The 24,412-nt window shown below is 41.5% G+C and overlaps 1 protein-coding gene across 6 annotated transcripts in view; it reads left to right on the top strand.

Annotated features, from left to right (window-relative positions):
* LOC311239521 (unconventional myosin-IXb-like) overlaps window positions 1-24,412 on the top strand; it is a 180,511-nt gene that overhangs the window by 75,031 nt on the left and 81,068 nt on the right. The gene's annotated exons all lie outside the window — the stretch shown is intronic.

Genomic DNA, 24,412 nt, shown 5'->3' with positions numbered 1-24,412 from the left:
TTAGATTATAATATATTGCATATATTTAGCAATGAGATATTATATGATTTAGATATGAAATATGATTAATTGAAAATGGGGGACCCTGATGTAAACAAGACAAAAGTCTTTCTCTGGTCTGCATCCCCTTAACAATTGTATGTATTGAGCTGTACTGTACCCATTCTGCAATATGTTAATAAAGTTTTAAATCAATCAATCAATCAATCAATCAATCAATAGCATTTTAGCATTTTTATGAAACTACTATATATTTGTATGTCTCTAAATGTTTTGATGAATTGAAAATGGAGGACCCTTATGTAAAAAAGCCGAAAGTCTTTTTCTAGTCTTCATCCTCCTGTACTGTATTGTACCCATTCTGCAATATGTTAATAACGTTTTCATTCATTCATTCTGACGGACAACAGAATAATTTTGATTGACAGTCGAGTCTGCCAATTACGTCACACCGCTTGCACCCGCCCTGCTGTTCTTAGCACCAATCGGCAAGCTCTATTAGTTTTTTACTTCCTGAATGTCCGGTGTGCTGACATCAACAAAGCTACTTACATTAGCTCCCCGCGACCGACTAGTAGGAGACCAGTGCACCACAGGATGACTAAATGAGCCATAATGATTTTACCTCAACGAATGTTATAATAAAAGCCTTTCCATACATCTGTCTGATTGAAAACTTTATTAACAGACCGCGGAATGGGCATATCTCAACACGGGCTGAGATATGAACGAGTAACGTGTGGACCAGATTGACGCGACACAATCCTATTGGGCAAAACATCACGATATCCACGATACGTTGAAAAAGTGTATTGTTAATGAACTGTACCCGATATTTATATAATATCGTCATATCGCCCAGCCCTAGTAGCTATACATTATCCCTTACCTAATGGGGAGAAATGTATTATATTTCGCATCCAGTGACGCCAAACTGATGGTCAGAGTCTATACTTTAAGCAGTATCGCACGCATGTGCTGATATTTTGTATAGCGGCAAGACCTCGAGTGTGATATTGCTTTTATGCAACAGTTCTACAATCGGCATTTATTAGTTAACAGTAATAAGCGACAACAGATTATGATTTATTTGTTTATTTAATCATTTATTTAGCTCCGACAACAAATAGTTCCACAACTGCACTCTTGAACTTGGACGGTTGCCAGGCAACCTGAACACAAAATTTTCCTGCACAGCTTGTTACTTTGTATAGATCTACTTTGCATCATGTACATTCATCTGGACGTTTCCATTCATTGTGCAACCGATATGTAGCCTAATTATCGGTTATTAATAGAACACCTGTGGCGGAGTGATACATATGAAGACGGTTAAAAGTCCCCAGTGCTGTTATACTGAATGTCAGCACTCATGGAATGCCGGGTGGACGGTATGGTCTAAAATTTATATCACGGTATAATTTGAAGCATAGACGGTAACGGTATATATCACGGTATCATCGTTTTTGATAATTTTTTTTTTTTTTTTTATATATATATATATTTTTTTTTATAAAATATATATATTATATAATTAGACTTGTACTTGTATTATCTGCGAGACATCGCCACCACGCAACAAGCTCCACTGTCTGTGTGTACTCTAGTAGCCTCCAGCTACGGCCAGGATTCTCCGGCGCTGCACCTGGACCCTATTGTATTGGTACTATAACGTTAGCAAGCCCTCAGCTCGAATACGCATCGAATCAGTGTTATAAGACATTGATATCAGGAGCTATCTGTAGCTACTGCTAGCCGGATATATAACGTTAATACAACGCCTCAGTGAATTATTTAGTTCAATGGGACATTTCGTTTTGAACGGTGAACTAACGTGCGTTAACGTGAGCTAACGGCTAACGGAGCTATCATACACGTCTACTCTCTACTAGACTTGATGGAGCGTTTGTTGATGTCAGGAGCTATCGGTAGCTGGCCGACTAGATACCGTTCGGTTAGACAATGCCTCATCATGTATTAAACTAAAAGTGAATAGTTGACTGGGTCATTTTGTAACGGTAGCTAAGCTAACGTTAGCTCAGGGAGACGTCCCGTCCCACTAGACTACTAGTAGACCCGTGTTTACATGCGTGCGGGAGGGGCTGGCACGCCCACTGCGCGAAGCCTCCTAAATAACTTTTTCCAGTTCGCACATATCTATTATCTATGACTAATTCTATCTATTTTTAGGGGCAAATGCGAGTGAAATAGTCGCGCTGTGGTTACATGACGTCATTGCTATTTTAGAGCTGCACTACCGGTTATACGGTATAGTCAAAATCCATACCGTAGAGCAAATTCATACCGTTTATACCGTATACCGTTTATACCGTCCACCCCTAGAATGCCTCTTGTCCAATCAAATGACTGACTTGGTTGGAACTAACTGTTGTATACTGTTGAGTCAAAGCGATGGATGAGATCTGTACTTGGTATCAGCCGATACTGAACCCTTAGGACTCTGAATCGGTATTGGCAGTGAAAAAGTGGTATCGGTGCATCTAGGGGTGTCGTGATTAATCGAATAAATGGATTACAAGAAGTAATTGATTTATCTTTTTTAATGACTGCGTCGATCATTTGTGGCGGTTAAATGTTCCACAGCGTCTTAAGTTTGACAGAAACATACTCTTACTCATAGTAGCCTATATATTCAGATTCTTTATTGCCTATATTTATTGTAACAGGCTATAATATAACCGATAGGGCATACAGACCCTCATCTGCACCATTGTTTACACCATTTATTTTTTCTCATATTTTTATACTCTATAAATAAATCGAATTGTATCGCCTATATTTATGTCTTTCTACTGCCTGTCTTTGTATACCTGTATCTCCCCCCTCCCTCATGCTGCTACGATGCCCGAATTTCCCCAAGGGGATCAATAAAGGAATATCTTAAAATACAAAAGAAGACTAATCATTTCATTCGGAAGAGAGAAAAAAATGTAAACTTAAATGAAAATGTATTTTTTTTTATCATTTAGATGCACCGATTAATCTATAGAATAACTGTTGAATGAATGGATTAAACGGTCATTAGTAGCGGCTCTAGGGACCATCCCTGACATTTCTCTCTCCTGAACAAGAGTAAAAAGAAGTGTTTCCCACAAAGGCTGGTTTGACAGACCAGGTTTGCAAATGAGAATGGATGACTTGGGCCTAACCGTGTGAGGACGGCGTTATTGATGGGCTCCTCGTCGTGAGGGCAGCTCAATGTGTATTTAATAGGTTAGTCAGAGGTGTGGAGTGGATGTGTGGAGAGGGGGGGCGGGTCGTGCACCTTGTTTTCCTACCTTTTCCTTTCTTGCCTTTTGTGGGGACCAAGTGTCTGGGCTTCTTTTGTTGTTTACTGGTTGCCATTGACTGGTCCCCCCAAGGTGAAGGAGCTATGTTGGGGTTAGGGTAAGGAGGAGTTAGGGAACGAATGATCTCCGACCAGCGACCACTGTATATCAATTTGTGACTCCGTTTATTCTGATTTATTGTGCCTATATATGAAATTGCTGAGAAACAATGTCTTGTTTTGTAAGCTCGTCGTTGCTCGTAATGTAAATGATGGTAACCTCAGTGTCTTATGAGTTGAAATAAAGGTTTGAAATTAAATGAAAATGAAATGAATATAAATTAGGGATGCTCGATATTGGCTTTTTTACCGATACCGATATTCCGATATTGTCCAACTCTTAATTTCGATACCGATACCGATATCAACCGATACCGATATATGCAGGGTTTCCCCCCAAAAAAACTGAATAATTTCAGGTAATTAATCATTTCACTGGATGCATTCAAAAGGCTTTCTAAATGTAAGCATTATCTGTGCAAAATATGATAATTAAAAAAGTAAAAATTAACATTACATATCTCTTGTTGTTGAATTAAACCAACATGCATACTTTTGACAATAAATAAAATAAGAATTGGTTCTTACTTGCTTGCCTGGGTAAATAAAGGTTAAATAAATGTAAAAAAAAAATAAAAAATTCCCCCCCCCCGATACCGATATTTTCCGATATCACATTTTACTGCCGATATCGGCCGATAATATCGGACATCCCTAATATAAATCTATAGAATGTTCCCACAACACATGGGTGGGTGGGTTGTGTGTGTGTGTGTGTGTGTGTGTGTGTGCACACGTGTGCCTGAGAGACTACAGCAGCTTCCTTGCAGTCAAACAGTGATGTGTGCTTTACAGTAGGTGTGTCTGTCGCTCAACGGGTGCTTTTTAAACAGGCCGAGGTCACGTTACACACGGCCCTGCCTCACTTCCCTCTGGTGTTATCCTGCGTGAAACCAATTAGAAACTAAATACTCCTTGGCTCCATGATGGACTCTAGAATATTGATCTTTCTCTCTATTTCTTAACCATCTCTTTTGACGGAACACATCCTATTAAAGCACCCTGTCAGCCTGTGTTTCTCTGATTACAGGCTGTTAGGAATATTTCTACGCCTTTCCTGGTCTCTCTTTTATGCTTTGCTAAAGTTTGTTTGTTCGGCAGTATGACTGGTTCTACCACCCACAGTAGAAATTGAACAATAGAATGGTGTTCGCTTAGTGAGTTTCTACTGAAGCCTTATGGTTTGGAGTGTTCGAGATTCTACTGAAGCCTTATGGTTTTGGAGTGTCAAAGATTTTATTTGCCATGTATGGACGAATCCACATTGGAATACAGGTACAGAGCAAACACTGTGCGTCTACAACTAATCCAATACAGGAGCAGAGTAGAAACGGTACAGGAAAAATATGTAAAAACACAGACAGTATAAAAGGACAAATGCTAAAATTGATATCAACTTCCCCTAAAAGTGCATATCATAGTTAAGTGCATAGTAGGGCTGACCTTCAAAGCTTTTTTTGGCAATCGAAGCTTCGGGGCCGAGCTTCGATTTTAATTCGAAGCTTTGAAATTTTTTTTTTTTTTTTTTTTTTAACACTTTGGTTGCCTAAGGTTAAATTAATGATATACCATAGATTGCCAGCGCTATTTGTCTATGGAGAAAGTCCCCTTCTTTGCAGGGCTATAACTTTTTAAATTCTATTGCTACATTGCCATTATTAGGGCCCATTCAAAGTCCTATATGTATTGTTCATTGTGTAGCAACGTTAAACTTTTTCATTCACATATTCATAGTAAAGTATGGTCTAATGTATAAGTATGTTTTCATCTCTTTCTGCAGCTTTCTCCAGAACGTGATATATAGCCCCAAATGCATTATATTGATGATGAAATACAGTTTGATGGCAATCAGCGCGATATAAAAAATTCCAACTAGACGTACTTCTAGAAGTTACTACACGTCATCTGATGTTGACCGGATGGGCGAGGGGGCGTTTATAATTCCGTGGGCAGCGTTATACCAATCATCTAATGTGGGTCAAATGTTGATAATATCAGTTATTATCGAAGACGGTAACGTTACACGCTGAAACTCACCCCAGTCTCCGCGCGCCGTTGGGCGATCATCGTTGAGTAGAAATTTTATCATTATGGGATATATTATTACCCGGTCCATCTCCAGCTTGTATAATGGTATATACGTCCAAATCATGTTGTTTATCGAGTTATTGGCAATCGATCGCTATGTAGTGTGACGAGCTAGAGTCACGGGACATGTACCGAGTGGCCGGAAGCAATACGGACGTCTAGCAAAACCTCTACTGCGCTTCCTGTTAAGCGGTTGCGCCGATCGGCCACCAGATGGCGCTCCTGAACCGCCAGAGAGCTCAGTGGGTCCTGCTGGTGGATCTCAGGCCAGCGGAGGGACATTATGAATTCGATCGCAGATTTTTGAAATATTGATATGAGGACGCTGTACAGCGTCCCCCGGCAACTTTAGCATGGCCAGCAAAGACGTGAGAAGACGTGTCCCGGCACTCAAAGTGTTAATATTCTTTTTTTAATATTTTTTTTTTTTCTTTTTTTATCTTATGTTGTGGGACTTGTACAGCACTTTCGTAAACGTTGTTGTTTTTAAATGTGCTCTATAAATAAAGTGGGTTGGATTAATTAATTAAGTAGCCCTGTAACTGAGGGGTACAATTCCCTGACTGTATTGATAAGTATGGTATCATTAAACCACTACCGCTTGATGTACTTTAACTTCTGGCCATCCAGTACACGATATCTAAGTATGATGAACACTTTCCCACATATGAAACCAGGTCCACACAAATATAACAGTCGAAGGTTTAATATAGCAAAAGGTATATACAACATTCACTTAATTACATTTATGATTTGAATGCACTTGTAAGGCAAATGAGTATTCGTAGGCAAATCAACACTGAATGTCCAATCTCTGGTTACGCAGGAAGCAAGTATACAACCTGGTTCTTTAGGGAAACTATAGCGATGGTACTTAAGGATTATAGCGGGATACTAAAGGGGTCCTGCTGGTTGTAAGTCAGTAAGGGGGGGGGGGGGTTTGGAGAGCCGTCAGCTGCATCCCATCTGGCCAACGATTCCTGGGGAGAATTCAGGTACAGAAAACAGTGCCTGCAGGATCTTGATCCACAGATGAATACACTTGGGCCCTCTTGTAGACGGTAGCTGTAGGTCCACAACGAAGGAGAAGCGAGGCGGCCTCGGTCTGGGTTGAGCGCCGTCTCACCTGGGCTCCTCTCGGGGGTAATTCCAACACTCACTGGCGTTGGCTGTTATCCGCTCTACAAATCAAAGCACCCAAAGCAAATAGATATTCCATGCCGTATAGGCTCAGCAGTCGTCCGGGTAGGTAATCCAATGTGCAGGTCCACTCGTCCTCGCCCAGAACTCCTCGGATGAAAGCACCACGCGTGGTCTGCCCAGCCTGGTTAAGACTCTAGATAACGCGAGGAAACTATGGGGGTGCTGCTCACTTTAGAACTTTAACCGAACGATGCACCATACATAATAGACTATTATTACTTAATAGAAATACGTCCCACTCGACGGTACAGTGCCAAACTATGACAATTCAGCTATGAATTTACACAAGGTCTCAATGCCTATTCTGGGGCCAAAAATAGGCCATACTGCACCACACGTGGGTCGTGGGTGAGGCTTCACGTCTGTTACTAGGTTGGAGGGTAAAGGACTAATGGACTAAAAGAAAGTTCTACTTTACTTGCGCCCTATTTATATGCACGGTGAACAAATAGTACCATTCGTATTTCGGTAGCCGTATTCCTACGCGGAACCGGGGCTAGTTGGGACATGTTCGTCGGCACTATTGAACTTGACTCAAGGGGCCTGTCTGCTGGCGCCAGGTTCTTGTCCAATGAGAGAATGAACTATTATGGGCTGTAGTAGACTAAAGGGATATTCAGTGTATATGTACAAAGAATATACAAGGGATATCAAACGATATACAAATACTATTAAATATATATCCATAAATAAATATATATATTCGGTTTAATCTGATCCTTCACAACAAGCCCCTTTCGTGACTGACGCATCCAACAAGGTTTCACTCGGCTGTGTGATTTAATTCAAGGTGGATCGCTGTTGTCGTTTGAACAACTTCAGATTTCATGGGAACTACCAATCCCCTAAATCAAGAATGTTTAAGATGAATGAAGTAAGATTTTGATTATTTGAAATATGGCCTGTGTAGACTAAACTATGCACAGAATTATGTCTGTCTACAAGGTCCGGATTCTACATGGTCCGGCAATGTAGACCTTGTAGACTCCACTACAGACCAATTATTAGTGAATATTCATGCATTTTTAAGAAGGGCAACTTCCACAAAAAAACAAAGAACTCACCAAAACATCTCAGTAGCACCTTATCTAAATGTTATATTTCATATATGAAGATTCATATTTATTTATGTATTGCATGCATTTCTACATTTTATTTCCTATTTTGTTTATTCATCCCAGTATCTTTCTTTCTTATGTGTGGAATTCTACAAGGTGCGCGCACACACACACACACACACACACCTACACACACACACACACACACACACACACACACACACACACACACTTACATTTAGTCATTTAGCTGACGCTTTTATCCAAAGCGACTTACAAGTTCTGTACGACAAGACAGCAAGAAGGGTACAACTCTATCAGCTGAGTAACAATGTTCATCAAAGTGTTGCGTGTTACAGTGTAGGTTAGTTTATTAGGACAAGTGCATGACAGTAAGGTTAGTCACGGTTAGATTTTTTTTTTTTTTTTTTTTTTATATCATTTCAGATAATGGTTGAAGAAGTGAGTCTTTAGTCGAAAGATTGGACGGGATTCGGCTGTCCTAACTGGGATGGGTAGTTCACACACACACACACACACACACACACACACACACACACACACACACACACACACACACACACACCTACACACACACACAAATCGAAGTAAAAAAAAAAAAATTGGATTTTTTTTTTTTTTTTTTTTATATATTTTTTTTAACTTCGATTTTTTTTTTAATGTTCGAAGCTTGTGCCATCGAATCGAACGTTCGAAGCTTCGAAGCATTTAAGACAGCCCTAGTGCATAGTGGCACAAATTACAGTAAAACTGCATATAATCAAAGTGCATGATGCACACACACAAAAACAGCACTTCCACAAACCTGACTAATAACACTAATAAACACACAGAAACAAAATAGGATAAAATACAAAACTAGCCTTTGGAGTTATTCAGGCTGCACACAGCACTGGGGAAGAAGCTCTTAGTAAACCGAGAGGTAGAGCATGTGATAGAGCGGTAACGTCTGCCCGAGGGGAGGGGGACAAAGAGGCCTGCAGCTGGGTGACCAGAGGGGTCGTTGATAATGCCAGAGGCACGGGAAAGCAGCCTGGCACCATAGATCTCTTCTAGAGCTGGCAGGCTAAACCCGACTGTCTTGCGTGCGAGACGCGCACAATTCTGTTCAGAGATTTCTTCTCCTGGTCTGTGATGTTACCAAACCATACAGTACAGGAGGAAGTAAGAACGCTCTCGATCACACAGCGATAGAAGTTGTGTAGAATCACCCTGTTATTTGTGAACTCTTTCAGTTTCCTGAGAAAGAAAAGACGTTGCTGGGACTTTTTAACAATGGTTTTGGTATTGGAGTGCCAGCTCAGGTCATTTGAAATAGTGACCCCAAGAAATTTAAAACTGCTCTCCATCTCCACCTCTGAGCCATTTATGGTAATAGGGAGATGTTGCTACGTCTAAAATCGATGACTAGCTCCTTCGTTTTGGAAGCATTCAGGGTGAGGTTATTGGTCTCACTCCACCTAACTGTTGAGATTCTACTGAAGCCTTATGGTTTTGGAGTGTTGAGATTCTACTGAAGCCTTATGGTTTGGAGTGTTGAGGTTCTACTGAAGCCTTATGGTTTGGAGTGTTGAGGTTCTACTGAAGCCTTATGGTTTGGAGTGTTGAGTTGACAATGATCACCGGTATCTGTGTTTAAAATAACTACTGCTGCTGAGTCAAGTGGAAGTCTATCTATGATGTACACACAACAGTAGATCAGCCCCACCGACCCTCGAGGGCCTGTCTCACACACAAACACACACACACACACACACACCCCCCCCCCCCCCCCCCCCCCCCCCCCCACACACACACACACACACAGAGTGAGGCACACTCTTGGCCAGAGCTGGTACCCATATCCTTTCAAGCTGTGAGCCATACAGCCTCCATAGCATTCAATGAAAGTCCACATTTTCTTTTCTTTCATTGACTCCTCCAGCTCTCTGGAAGAGTTCCAGAAGAGTCTATACTGAACACTGAAGAGTCTATACTGAACACTGAAGAGTCTATACTGAACAGACTGAAGAGTATACTGAACACTGAAGAGTCTATACTGAACACTGAAGAGTCTATACTGAACAGACTGAAGAGTCTATACTGAACACTGAAGAGTCTGAAGAGTCTATACTGAACACTGAAGAGTAGGGCTGCAACTAATGACTATTTTGGTAGTCGACTAATCTGTCGATTATTTTTTCGATTAGTCGACTAATCGAAAAACAATTATATATATAAAAAAAAAAAAAAATGTTTTTTTTTTTTTTTTTTTTTTTTTTGCACTACCTATCTTTGTGAAAGTGGCTTCTCAGCTCTGGTCCAGCTGAAGACAGAGCAGAGGAACAGATTGGACATTGAGCATGACCTCATAGTTGCTTTGAGACTCTTGTCAGGACCAAACAACATCCCCAGTTATCCCATTAGTTCCCCCAAACTTACCGTCGGTCTGTTATGTTAAGCTAAGAAGTCTTCAGCTGGCTGGACCAGAGCTGAGAAGCCACTTTCACAAAGATAGGTAGTGAATGACTAATCGACGCAACAATTTCTCGTCGACGATTTTTCATAATCGACGTCGTCGATTATGTCGACTAATCGTTGCAGCCCTACTGAAGAGTATACTGAACAGACTGAAGAGTCTATATTGAACAGACTGAAGAGTCTATACTGAACAGACTGAAGAGTCTATACTGAACAGACTGAAGAGCCTACTGAACACTGAGGAGTCTACAACTGAGGTTTCCCTCATTTACAGTCACGTCGAGTGTACAGACGGGTCTTGTATTTACCTCAGCTGCAAAGAGCACCAGACCTTTATTAGAGAGAGGCTTATATAAGAGGCAGGCCTTAATTTCACAAACTGGCCAATTGTAATTGTGAAACTGTGGTGGATTAACTTAATTCACACACCTGTTTATAGGTTGCGGGGTCCGCATGGACAATTTAGCGTCTGGTACCTTCTCGACTCTACCGGAGTCAAATCGAGTTGATAACATGCAGTAGCTTTAGCTAACGCTATCATAGCCATCATGATATGTAATGTCAACTGGACAACGCCAGCCCCGCCTGCCAACGCCATATAGATAGCGAACGTTAACTAACGTTTGCAAACCAAAGCCAACGTCATCCAGCCGACACCACAGATCTAGCTATGACAACGTTAGCTAACGCTAACGAAGTGACCGTAGGGAACGGTAGAGAGGCAGCACTTAATTTGCATTGGCAAGAGTTTATCTCATTCTATATCACGGCACGAAAAATATGATTGTATTGGAAGCAGGCCTGTATTTGTCTGCATGTATCAAAAACCCCTGTCCATTATTAGAGGCCCGTCCTCTATTTGAATACCCTCCACTATTAGAGGATTTACGGTATACAGAAATAAGCTAAATAAAAAGAATATAAAATCGCATATGAAATCAATCATAATAATAGGACAACAAGACGTGGCAAAAAGCAAGGATAATAGATACATCAATTAAAACACGTACAACTTGACAATGGTTGGAGATCAAGGTTTTAAACTCTGCAACAGAGGGGAGCATCTCGAGCTTTAAGGACGGTTGGAGTTCATTCCATGAGCTAGAGGGGCGTCATGGCAAAATGCAGATTGACCCTGTTCTGGGCAAACTCTGGGGACCTTAACACATTCCCTGCCATGACTTATATCCATCAATGTAGCCTCACTGCCACCACTCTAAGCCTATGGAGATGTTCACCTTCTTTGCAGGGCTATAACTTTTTAAATTGTATTGCTAAATTGACATTACTATTGCCCATTCAACATCGATTATCTATCGTTCAGGATGTTTGGGTTACGTTATACTTTTTCATTCAAACATTCATACAAAAATACCTTCTAGAATATAAGTGTTTTTCTCGTTTTCTGCAGTAATTCCTAGGACGTGAGTTATAGATATAATATATAGATTATCGATTGCAGTTTATTCCAGATACACGCTATATTAAAAAATTCAACTGTATATGATCCTATATGTTATGCGTCATCATGCGTAGAGGAAAGGGGGGGGGTCGTTTATAATTCAGTTATCGTCAGTAAATGTCAACCTCACCATGAAAAAATTTAAATAACATGATCATAACCAAACCAATTTCAAATGTATCATCAAGGTCTATATTTTGAAGTACAAAATAGATTTGATCGTAATATTTATGAGAATGCATGTTTTTTCACACTACAGGAGGAGACACAATGATGTAAACATTTATTTTTCGATTAACCTAATTGTATGACTTTCTGAATGGCCAGAATGGCAAAAAATAAATAAATCAACAGATATTTTTCTAACCTCACCTTTGGTCATGAAGGGCTGTTGTATCAATATGTGAATCAATTATGTACTTTGTGTCTTTCCATTGGCAGGTGAAGCATGCTGTTATAATGCCCCTTTATGGGACAGCCAATGTAACATCCATAATGTTTTCCAGGAAAAGTTGTCATAAAACATGCATCTGGAATGCAATGTCAACCAAACTTCCTAAGCAAAGCTAACTTTTATAAAGATGACATATTAGCAACAATTAGTCATTCTGGTCTTATTTTTTGTATTCTTTACAAGTGTTATGGATGTTACCGTTATGGATGTTACATTGCACGTGACGGATGTTACATTGCGAATGTGTGTTGTTAAGTCCGATTATGACCCCTTTGTTTGAAGTATAATTGACACATTTTAGTTACACTTATTGAGATAAAGATGAGCCTGCAATAAGAAATGTTTTGACCTTTTGGATTTTGAGATAGGTGACAAAATACACAGCGTTATGGATGTTACGGAAATTTACAAGCTTTTCGGACTCACTGAACACATGAAAACTCTGTGAATATCTTTTTCAAAGAATAACATGTTTACTATCACTTTGTAGGGAAGGGTTTGAGGTACCCAAAAAGCACATTCAGGAAAACCTGGCATTTCCTCTCAAGGAATGAATCACAAAAAAGTGCCGTTATGGATGTTACATTTTTGCGTTATGGATGTTACACGTCTGAAATAGACAAAAAACACTATCAAAAATGTGTGTTGTTAAGTCCGATTATGACCCCTTTGTTTGATTTAAATCGGAAGTATTTTATGACTCCTTGTTTGATTAAAATCCAACATATTTCCAGACACAACTTTTTCACACATTGTTGGTCTAGGCAGAGCAGTGTCCACGTTAGCCTACTGCTAATCGGCTGCTGTCGGCCATCTCCCCCTTGCGTCTGCTCAGCCTACATGTGTATTTGTTATTGTTTTGCCGAGTATCGTGACAAGAAACCCACCCCAAAAAACACAGAAACCCCAAATGAAACCAAACCGAAAGTAAATGAGTATTATTCCAGGGACGACATTTCAAGACAGGCCCCAGGAATGAAGGATGCAGTGACCGAGAAGGAGTCAAGCAGAGGGTTCAGAAATGCCACATGTCCACCATGTCCCTTATGGAGGCTTACCGCTGCACTTCCAACCAAAGAGGACAAGTCCTGGGTCAGTTTTGATCAGGTTTTCCTGAATGTGCTTTTTGGGTACCTCAAAGCCTTCCCTACAAAGTGATAGTAAACATGTTATTCTTTGAAAAAGATATTCACAGAGTTTTCATCATGTGTTCAGTGAGTCCGAAAAGCTTGTCAATTTCCGTAACATCCATAATGCTAGGGATGCACCGAATGGGAAATTCTTGGCCGAAACCGATACCGAAAATAGGAAACAGTTGGCCGAAAACCGAATGCCGAAAGGCCGAAAATGATTCATAGAATAGATTTTTTTTACCAATGTTGTTCAGCTACCTTGTTACAAAGGGTCAGATTAAACCGAATATATATATTTATTACTTGAGATATATTGTATAATATTTGTATATCGTCTGATATCCCTTGTATATTCTTTGTACATATACACGGAATGTCCCTTTACCTAGGTACAGGCCAGACCATAATATTCGTTCTCCTATTGGACAGCGACCCCCTAGGCGCCAACGACCATACCCCCAATGGCGAGTTCAAAGCCACCGCCAAGGCTTGTCTCAACATGTCCAGGTTTGCGCAGTAATACGAGACAGAACTGAGGTTGGCACTAGATTATTCACCTTACGTATAAATACGGCGCAGGTGGAAACAGCAGCACTTCGTTCAAAGTATCAGTTCATTCAGTTCATCATTCGTTCAAAGTAACGTATCGTCTTAACGTTAAAGCCTTCACCACGAGTCAACGACCAAGTGAAGTGAGCAACCTTGCGTCTAAATAGAGCACTTAGAACCGCGTGCGAATAGGATAGTAAAAGTGTCAGAGCTTAGTGAAATAACGTCAAGTTCAACATAGTTAATGTGAAGTACCGTGCACAGGAGAATCTACACCGGTGAATGCAGAGCCTTTTCCGGCTGGATTATATTGCTTTTGGTACTGTGGCTGCTGGAGCAGAGAACCGTCTACCCCACTGCTGTGTGGGATCTACCCGTGAGGAGCATCACTCGAGCCCGTCTCTAGGAAGAGGCTGGCTGGCTTTCATACATGCTGTCGCGCCGACCAGGATTATAGCTGCTGCTTTTGTCTGCCGATCGAGGGGAGTATATGTACAGACTCCCGTAGCTGGAGCTTATTGATTCCCCGTTGATCCAGACTTTTGCTCCCGAACATTCCTCTCCCCTGCTGGCTTACAACCGGAGGGAACCCCCCTTAGTATCTCCAGCTGACCTACGAGTGTGCCTTATATAATTCTTATGCTACAGGTGGTATTAATTATCCCCATCGTAATATGCTCATGGACTTACGCTCTTGACCTATTCATGCACATTCTTCGCCATACAAGCGCGACCCTAATTCTCAATACTGTAATCTACTATTGCTGCTCTTCTAATAAATATTCTAAACAGGACTTTCTTTGTTAAGCTGTATTCTTGTGTGGGTGTTCACCATATATACCGTGTACTGTATGGCCAGTAATTAAAGTACATAACTAAGTAGTGGTTTAATAATACCATACTCTCAATACAGTCAGGGAATTGTACCCCTCAGTTACATACCTGATTATGGAAAAATATATGATTATGGCAAAACTTAACTTATATAATAAATAATCACTATTATGGGTCCATAAAACATTTATTCAGCACTTCTGAATGCATACAGTACATTCATTCCAATTCCAACCCCCCCCCCCCCCCCCCCCCACCTCCTTCAATGTACAGTTTCTACTAGTCTGGTCAGTTTGGGGCAAATATGGGGTCAAGGCTGCAAATAATGATTAACATTTGAGCCAATGTTTTTCTGTTCATTTAGGGTCCAATAAAGAAAAAAAAGCAAGGAGCCCAAAAAATCAGGTAGGCGAAGTCTCAAAAAAACGGCCACGCCCACTTTTTAGACCTGACATTTTGTATCTCGGCTCCTGGAGGTCGCAGAGAGTTGATTTCGGGCTCAAAAGTTGCGGAAACACCACATTTATATTAGTGTTATGAACAAACATATGCTCTAAAACCTTAACTTTGAGATATTCATGAAAAACCTTTTTTTATCTCTGAATTGATCAGCGCCCAAGCCACTTCAGCCAAATCTGCTCATGAAGGCCATGCAGTTAGTTTGGGCCAAAGTTCTAAATCTACTCATGGGGCATACTAGTGTTTAGGTTGAGGCTTTGTTATAAGATGAGGACCCCAACAACCACCCAAGAAACAAAGCAAACGACTTGAAGTCCAAAAAAACTAAAAAAAATGTATCCACTTTTTCTCCGCTTTTTCTATTTTCCATCCCAATTCCACTGTGCCAATTCTTCCCTCCCCTGTCTTGAACATTGCTCGCATATGCCCCCCACTGGCCGGTTGTAGGGAGGATAGAAGCCTTGCATCACGTGTCCCCTCTGATACACGAGGAGGTAGCCTGTCACATCTTTTCACCTGCCAGCGCGGACTCTCATTGGCGAGGTGTAACGTGTGGGAGGCTCACTCTACCCCCGCCATTTCCTGTCTCTGCTGTGCAGGCGTCCCCAACCGACCTGTAGGAGTCGCTGTCCACAATGTCCAGATTACCACCCATCGACTTCCACCCGCTAACTCTGCCAATTGAGTTAGTATGACAGCTGGTCCAAGCCGGAGGCAACGCAGACAACCGGAGTCGAACCCGGTGTCTCTTGCGTTGGTGACAAGTGCAATGTCCGCTGCACCACCCAGCCGCCCCCCAAAACAACCTTATTTGAACACATCGCACATCCCATCACACAGGATTCAAACACTTGCTGAGGCACTTGCAATAAATGAGACATTTCATCCCCCTGCCAGCACAAGAACATGAGGTGCATTTATTAGATCTGCAGCTACACACCACTGTTACCTGAGACAATGTGTCTCCTGCGGAAACTGTGCTCCACTTGACGAAGAGTTTCTCCCCATCGGTAGTCCATCCCCATTCAACAACCAGGGGACAAGGGAGTTGTAGAAGGCTGTTCCCCCACAGCCATCCTGCCTGGACTGTATCTCTCAACAGATGCTGTAGAAGTGCATCCTGTCTTGGGGGCAGGTCTCGCAGCTCATCTTTAACTGACTGCTTGAACAGTTGGAATCTGAGTCCATCTATACTTGCACAGTCGTACAGTCCAGCCTTGTTGTACCAGCTCATTACCCAGGGTTCAATAACTTCCATGCTGTTCCTAACAGTCTCAATACTAGGGCAGCAACTTAGTCCTCTCAATGCAGCAGTGAACTCTTGTCAACTTACTGTGGTTCATCCAGGCTTTGAATTGAGCATTCTTTGATTGGCCAAAGAAGGCGCTCACAGAATCACAGCCACTGAAATAATGGAACACAGGCATGGCATCAGCCACATCTCCACCAAGCTTCTTGTGTGCTTCTGTGATTGAGTTGAACTGGCATTTGTCCGGAACAGCAAAGTCGACGAAGTTGCAAATCACAACATACTGACCGGAACTTTGTAGTGAACCCTAGTAGGATGACAACTACATTGGACAACTACAAATTCCCAATAATGCTGTAGTATAAGTAGGTAGCTTACCAATAAGGGCCTTCAAATTTATGTTTTGTTGCACCTCTCCATCAGATCTCACAATTGAACACATAGAAAACTATGTAAACCAAACAAGCAGGAAACGATGTAGACTCACGTCTACACACATCTAACAAAACATTCCGTCAGGTCCTCTGAGTGCACGAGTGAGTGAGTGGACGAGTGAGTGAGTGGATGGTGAGTGAGTAGGTGAGTGAGTGGATGAGTGAGTGAGTGGATGAGTGACCACAGGTTTCCATGCTGAGTGAGTGGATGGTGAGTGAGTAGGTGAGTGAGTGAGATGGTGAGTGAGTAGATGAGTGGATGAGTGAGTGAGTGAGTAGATGAGTGAGTGGATGGTGAGTGAGTAGATGAGTGAGTGAGTAGATGAGTGAGTGAGTGAGTGGATGAGTGAGTGGATGGTGAGTAGATGAGTGGATGGTGAGTAGATGAGTGGATGGTGAGTAGATGAGTGAGTGGATGAGTGAGTGGATGGTGAGTGAGTGAGTGGATGGTGAGTAGATGAGTGAATGAGTGAGTAGATGAGTGAGTGGATGAGTGAGTAGATGAGTGAGTGAGTGGATGACTGCCGCGATTACCGCGGTATCGCTGTTACATCACGCCCACCGCAAGAGTAGGCTGAATACCGCGTCACCGCTGTTTTTTTTTTATAATAATAAAGTACCCTTCTCTCGTTGGGCTTGCGGCTCTGCAGATATACCCTACTCCTCTATCGAGGTTCCAAGCGACCCTATTGGGTACCAGAAAAGTCATGTGAAACATTGCAGACCACTGATTGGTCAGAAGAGAGACGCGTCACACGATGGATCGTCTTGCAGTGCTTTTACTTCCTGAATCTCAGCCATTGATCAGAGCTCACACAGTCACAACACGGCTAATATACGTTAGCTCCCACCGGAGACCGGAGTGGATTACCGACATACCGTCGCTCCTCAGGGAACGAGGCATAATGATTTTACTGCAACGAAATGTTATAATAAAAGCCCTTCGTTCTATACACTTGTCTGATTGAAAACTTTATTAACAGACCGCAGAATGGGTACAACTCTGCACGCTCTGAGCAAAGAAAGGAACTGAGATATGAATTGAGTAACGCTTGCCTTGCTATGGTCCGGTAAATACGAACGTGTAACTATATAACGTAATGCCACAAAACGAATGCCTTTGTAATCATAAGTAGTAACGTTATAATAATAATGAGAAGAAGAAAGGGTCGGGGGGTAACCGGCGGGCGCGCCGCTACCACCCCTGCCCGCGACACAGAGGGGATACTTCGAATCCGTGTTTCACTTTTAACGAATGCGTGCTTGCCGAATCCCAAACAATATTCATGCTGCAAAGTCATCCTCTAAAGATAGACATTTAGACTAGAGGCAGGCTATATGCTATAAAGAGTAGACTACAAAAAAAATGCATTCAAACTTTTTTTGTGTGTGTGCGGTAATAACCGCAGCGGTAGGAAATATTTCGCAAATTTGTGCGGTAAGGAAAACATCAATACCGCGGCAGCTAGTGAGTGGATGGTGAGTAGATGAGTGAGTGAGTGGATGAGTGAGTGGATGGTGAGTAGATGAGTAGATGAGTAGATGAGTGAGTGAGTGAGTGGATGAGTGAGTAGATGGTGAGTGAGTAGATGAGTGAGTGAGTGGATGGTGAGTAGGTGAGTGAGTGGATGAGTGAGTAGATGAGTGGATGAGTGAGTGGATGGTGAGTAGAGATGAGTGAGTTAGTGGATGGTGAGTGAGTTAGTGGATGGTGAGTAGGTGAGTGAGTGGATGGTGAGTAAGTGAGTGGATGGTGAGTGGGTGGCATAGCTGTCAACATTGGGTTTTTAAAAAATTTGCAGGTTTTAGCCCCGCCCCTTCTCCTGGCCCCGCCCCCTCAGCCCGCCCCCTCCCACCCGGCCCCGCCCCCTCCCAATGGAGCTGCCTCGTCGCTGCCATCTGCTGGTCAAAACCGGTATTATTTTGTTTTCCTACTGTGTAGAGTGTAAATGCTATAAAAATACAGTAAATTACCTTTTATCGAAATATTAACCATTAAATAAAGGTTGTAATCTGTAAATGCATTTGATTTTACTGTAATTTGACAGTATTTGGAAACCATAGATGCCAGACATTTAGTTTTCTTGCAGCTTTTTTTCTTACAGTCTAAAGTCAGTGAATCCTAAATCTCCACTAGGCAACCACTTAGAACATGAAGAACATATTTAGTATAACAGCGAACAGATATAATAACTAATTGTAAGAATTCTGTGTTTAAAACTGTTTTGAAACAGTTTGTACTCTCCACAGAGGAGAGGTGGGGGGGGGGGGGGTATTTTTGCATCTGAATAGAGCTGCGCCTTAGTTAGCAATCAATCAATGTATTACCAGTGTCTTTATACCTTCATCACTGTAGGCTACATATTAATACGACAACTCAAGAAGAATCAAGAGGTTTATTTGTCACATACAGTGAAATGCAGGTGGTCACGCCCGCATTGATTGTGCAAAATGCAAAAAAATATAGACACAGGATATGCATGATAAAAAAAGACATGCCATGTTCCTGAAAAAGCTATAAAAAATACCTATGGTCATTAATTTAGCAGTGGGAAATGGGAATATCATTTTTGGAACAGTGTGTGTGTCTATTAAGTCTGTGTAGTATGTCTGTATTGAGCCGTACTGTATTGTACCCATTCTGCAATCTGTTAAATAAAGTTTTCATTCATTCTACAGAGAAAAATGAGATAGAAAAAAAGCCAATGCGATTTTGTGTTTTTTCCTCAATATCTCTGCAATGCCTGCGAGTTACCAGTAACTGTATTTGTCATACCATGACAATTCACAACAACTTTTAAAACGGATCAATTTATTTATATGTATAAATCGCATTCAGGAAATTGGGCGTCAGTGAAAGCATGCTATCCGTGGAGGAATGGCAGGAGCAGGAGCAAACGGCTGTTAGTGTTCACCAACCATCACATTTACACATTCCTGCATTTGTATTGTTTTATCCACAGAAGATTTGCAAACCTTTTGTTCCAGAGACAAAAGCCACAGAGTGGGCAATCAAGAGACACTGGCTAAGTTGATTTGATGACACCCTCGGTCCGCGGCCGCCTCGGTGCATCATCTACTCTCTCCCCTGAGCTCTGAGCTCCGGTCGCGTCGCTGTCTTCTTCTGGTCGCAACGGTCTGACTTCCTGTGATAACGGTCTAATCTACACTGCTGCCACCTGTCGTCACGGAGGAGAATTGCACCCATTTTGTAAAAAAAATAATAATAATAATAAGCACAAAATACGTACCAATCCGTGCGCCGTAAAGAGGCCGTGCAGAGGGTCGAAAAACAGGAGAATCCCGGTAAAACCGTGAGTGTTGACAGCTATGGTGGGTGGATGAGTGAGTAGATGAGTCAGTGAGTGGCAGTGATGGGCAGTAGCTAGCTACAAGTAGCGACGCTACATAGCTTAACTACAATTCTCAGTAGCGTGCTGGTAGCTCGCTACTTTTTAACCAGGGTAGCGATCTCTGTAGTGGAGCTATTTATAGAACGAAGTAGTAACGTAGCGACGAGAAACGTTACACGCTACTTTCGGGAGAAACAGTCTAGACTAGAAGATCTGCGAGGAGAAAAAAAAACTCCCCGTAAAAAACCCACTATGATTGGTTGGTTTGTTTAGATATGAGTGACGACTCACGATTGGGTATGGTAGGCCAAAACATTACGGGTAGGCCAATCAGAGGCAGGATAGGGCGGGACTCCAGCCGCAAAGCAGGAAGTGAAAATCAAAACACAGACGTATTGAATGAATGCAATTTAACGGATTACATGAACCAGTCTGCGCGAAATGGCAGAGGGGTTCGATGGCATTGATGAAGATGATGATGTCAATAACAACAATGACTCTCCATGGCCCTATCTGGGACACATTTATGAGTTTGACTGAAAAAACGGCTAAAACATATGCTGCTCTCTCAACACGTCCAGCACTAACTTGAGGACACATTCAGGTGAGCTGATGAAAATCAACTGTTCCACACAAGTCAGTACACTTTGTCAACAGCTTTAACTAAGATGGCTGCTATCATGATGTTTCACTGTAGGCAGAAAATGAACAATATTATTGGGGTGGAGAAAAGAAAAAAAGAGGGAAAAGCAGTGGTTCTCAACCTGTGGGACAGGACCCCCAGGGGGGGTCCCCACATGATTTTGGGGCCATGGAATGTTTTGCGAGTTACATATTTAAATACATTTGGTCATTTAGCTGACACTTTCATTCAAAGCAACTTACAAATTGTGTACAACAAGTCAGTAGGAGTGGTACATATCTAGCAGCCAAGGATAAGTAGTATTGTTTGTCAGTGTCAAGCTTGAGTGTTATACTCTTGAGTACATACTGTAGTAGTATAGACATATTAGCATAGTTGGTAGTAGTATATACATGGTAGCATAATACTAGTAAAATGAAGTAAAACAATTCAGATATTGAAGAAGTGTGTAATACAAGTTCATGTTAAAAGGATGACACAAAAAGCCAGACCGAGGGCTTGTTTCAGTTTTATAATAAACAATCAAACTGAGAATTTTTTTTCCTGCCTATTTGTTTGGTGGAAACTTGGTCACGAAGTAAAAAAAAAAAAAAAAAGTGCCGATGTAGCTAGCTATTTTTGCCATGTTCTTGTAGTGTAGCTTGCTACATTTCTCTGGGGATAGCTTCCATTGTAGTTGAGCTATATTTAATCGAGAGTAACTTGTAGTGTAGCTTGCTACATTTTCCAAGTAGCTTGCCCATCACTGGTGAGTGGATGGTGAGTGGGTGGATGAGTGAGTAGATGAGTGAGTGAGTGGATGGTGAGTGAGTGGATGAATGAGTGAGTGGGTGGATGAGTGAGTAGATGAGTGAGTGAGTGAGTGGATGAATGAGTGAGTGGATGAGTGAGTGGATGAATGAATGAGTGGATGAGTGACCACAGGTTTCCATGCTGCGTAGCTCAGGGTGGTGGTCCTGCTGCACGCTGTGAGAAAGATGAGCTAAAACAGTGAATGATTCTCACTGTGATGTTTAGCCCTTGATGTTCAGTCTGGAACAGCTGCTCACTCAACATCCTCATTTCAAAGGAGGTGTAAGTCAAAGTAGGGCTGGGCGATATGGCCTAAATATGATATCACGATATTTTCTGACCTTTCGGCGATACACGATACACATCACGATGTTTTTCTTTTTTCCCCCAAACAATTCATTATGAGGCTTACCAAGACAGTATTTGAGTTTGCAAGCTAACATTAAAGACAAAATAAAATACCCATGCATTTAGCATTTTTATATTGTATATTAGATTTAGATTCTTGGATTATTAGATTATATATTGCATATATTTAGCAATGAGATATTATATGATTTAGATATGAAATATAATGAATTGAAAATGGGGGACCCTGATGTAAACAAGACGAAAGTCTTTCTCTGGTCTGCATCCCCTTAACAATTGTATGTATTGAGCTGTACTGTACCCATTCTGCAATCTGTTAATAAAGTTTTCATTCATTCAGACGGCAAACAGAATAATTTTGATTGACAGTCGAGTCTGCCAATTACGTCACACCGCTTGCACCCGCCCTGCTGTTCTTGGCACCAATCGGCAAGCGCGTATTCATGTTTTACTTCCGCTTTTGTCCGCCATTGATTTTGACAAGAGCTCAATAACAATATCAACAACGTTGGCTCCCCGCTGCCGACGTTTAGCTTTTAGCTCCGCAGGATGACTAAACGAGGCATAATGATTTTACTGCAACGAATGTTATAATAAAAGCCTTTCCATACATCTGTCTGATTGAAAACTTTATTAACAGATGTGAATGGGCACAACTTACTCAGCACAGGCTGAGATATGAACCGAGTAATGCTTGCTATCTATCTAGGTTGCTATGTTCGGGTAAATACGCTGATGTTATTGAACGTGTATCTATATAACGTTAATGCCACAACGAATGCATTTATTAATCATAAGTAGTAACTTTGATGCAGTAGTGTGTGTGTGTGGGGCGGCGTTGTTCAAAAGTTTGAGCGTGTGGACCAGATTGACGCGACACAATCCTCTTGGGCAAAACATCACGATATCCACGATACGTTTAAAAAGTGTATCGTTAATGAACTGTACCCCGATATTTATATAATATCGTCATATCGTCCAGCCCTAAGTCAAAGGGTTTATGCAGGTCTTATCAGCAGGGCAACACCCCACCCACGGAGATATGGATCACACTTCACAGTAGAGAATGAGAGAATTCTCTATAAATAAAAGGAGAATATTAGTCATAATTTCGGAAACGTTTGAGAATGTCAATTGAAGATCTCAGTTTGTATCACACTCCCATATGACCCATGACCCTAGGGGTGGGGGGGAAATCGATACGTAGTAGTATCGCGATACTTTGCGTGGCGATACTGTATCGATACAGGGACGCCAAGTAACTATATTTAATTATTCATTAAAAATTCAAAATAAATTATAAGGAAGTTTCATTGTTCATTTCAATACCTGTAATAGTACAGTAGTCCACACACACAAGTGCATTCAGTTAAGTTGGAATATGACTGTAATACAAACAGTTCAGTTTGTCAGGTACATGCAACACAGATTACAGTGTTGACATCTGTCTGCTTGAGAAAATACCATGTTCTGCAATATAAATTATTGAAGTGAGATGAACAGACTAAACTTTTTTTTATTAGATAAAACATGTTGACAAAGTTTTACTTTGCAGTTGAAAAAAGGTAATAAATTAAATTTAAAATGTTTAAATAAAAAAGAAAATCGCAATACTCAGCGTATCGCGATATATTTAGTATCGCGATACTATCGTATCGTGACGCAAGTATCGCGATAGTATCGTATCGTGAGGTCTCTGGCGATTCCCACCCCTACATGACCCCACAGTGAGTCCAGTTTGATTACATTTACATTTACATTTAGTCATTTAGCTGACGCTTTTATCCAAAGCGACTTACAAGTTCTGTACGACAAGCCATCAGGAAGGGCACAACTCTATCAGCTGAGTAACAATGTTCATCAAAGTGTTGAGTGCTACAGTGTAGGTTAGTTTATTAGGACAAGTGCATGACAGTGTGGTTAGTTAGGGTTAGGTTTTTTTTTTTTTTTTTTTTTTTTTTTTTTATTCAGATAATGGTTGAAGAAGTGCGTCTTTAGTCGACGGCGAAAGATTGGACGTGTTTCGGCTGTCCTAACTGGGGTGGGTAGTTCATTCCACCATTGTGGGGCAAGGACTGAGAATAGGCGACTTCTCTTTGATGACCCTCCCGGAGCTTGGATAGGAGTAGGTCTGAGGCGGCCAGAAGATGCAGAGCGTAGGGGTCTTGAGGGTGTGTAGTTAGAGACCATTGACCGGAGGTAGGCGGGAGCAGTTCCCTTTGCCGCACGGTATGCTATTATTGGTTATATTTATATTGAACATGTGATTTCACAGATGATGTGATATACAGTCATATCTGGGAATTATGGTGATGTATCTCATTCCATATCATCCGTGCCTAGAGCCCTATATCCCACTAGCCGTACTACTGATCCAGGTATGTTCACACAGCCGGTGTTGTCATGGTCTGTAATGTGTCGTGTTGTCATGGTCTGTAATGT

Source organism: Notolepis coatsorum, assembly GCF_963971535.1.
Source record: "Notolepis coatsorum genome assembly, chromosome: 13".
NCBI classification, from domain to species: Eukaryota; Metazoa; Chordata; class Actinopteri; order Aulopiformes; family Paralepididae; genus Notolepis; species Notolepis coatsorum.
This window is presented reverse-complemented; position numbering and strand designations above follow the sequence as displayed.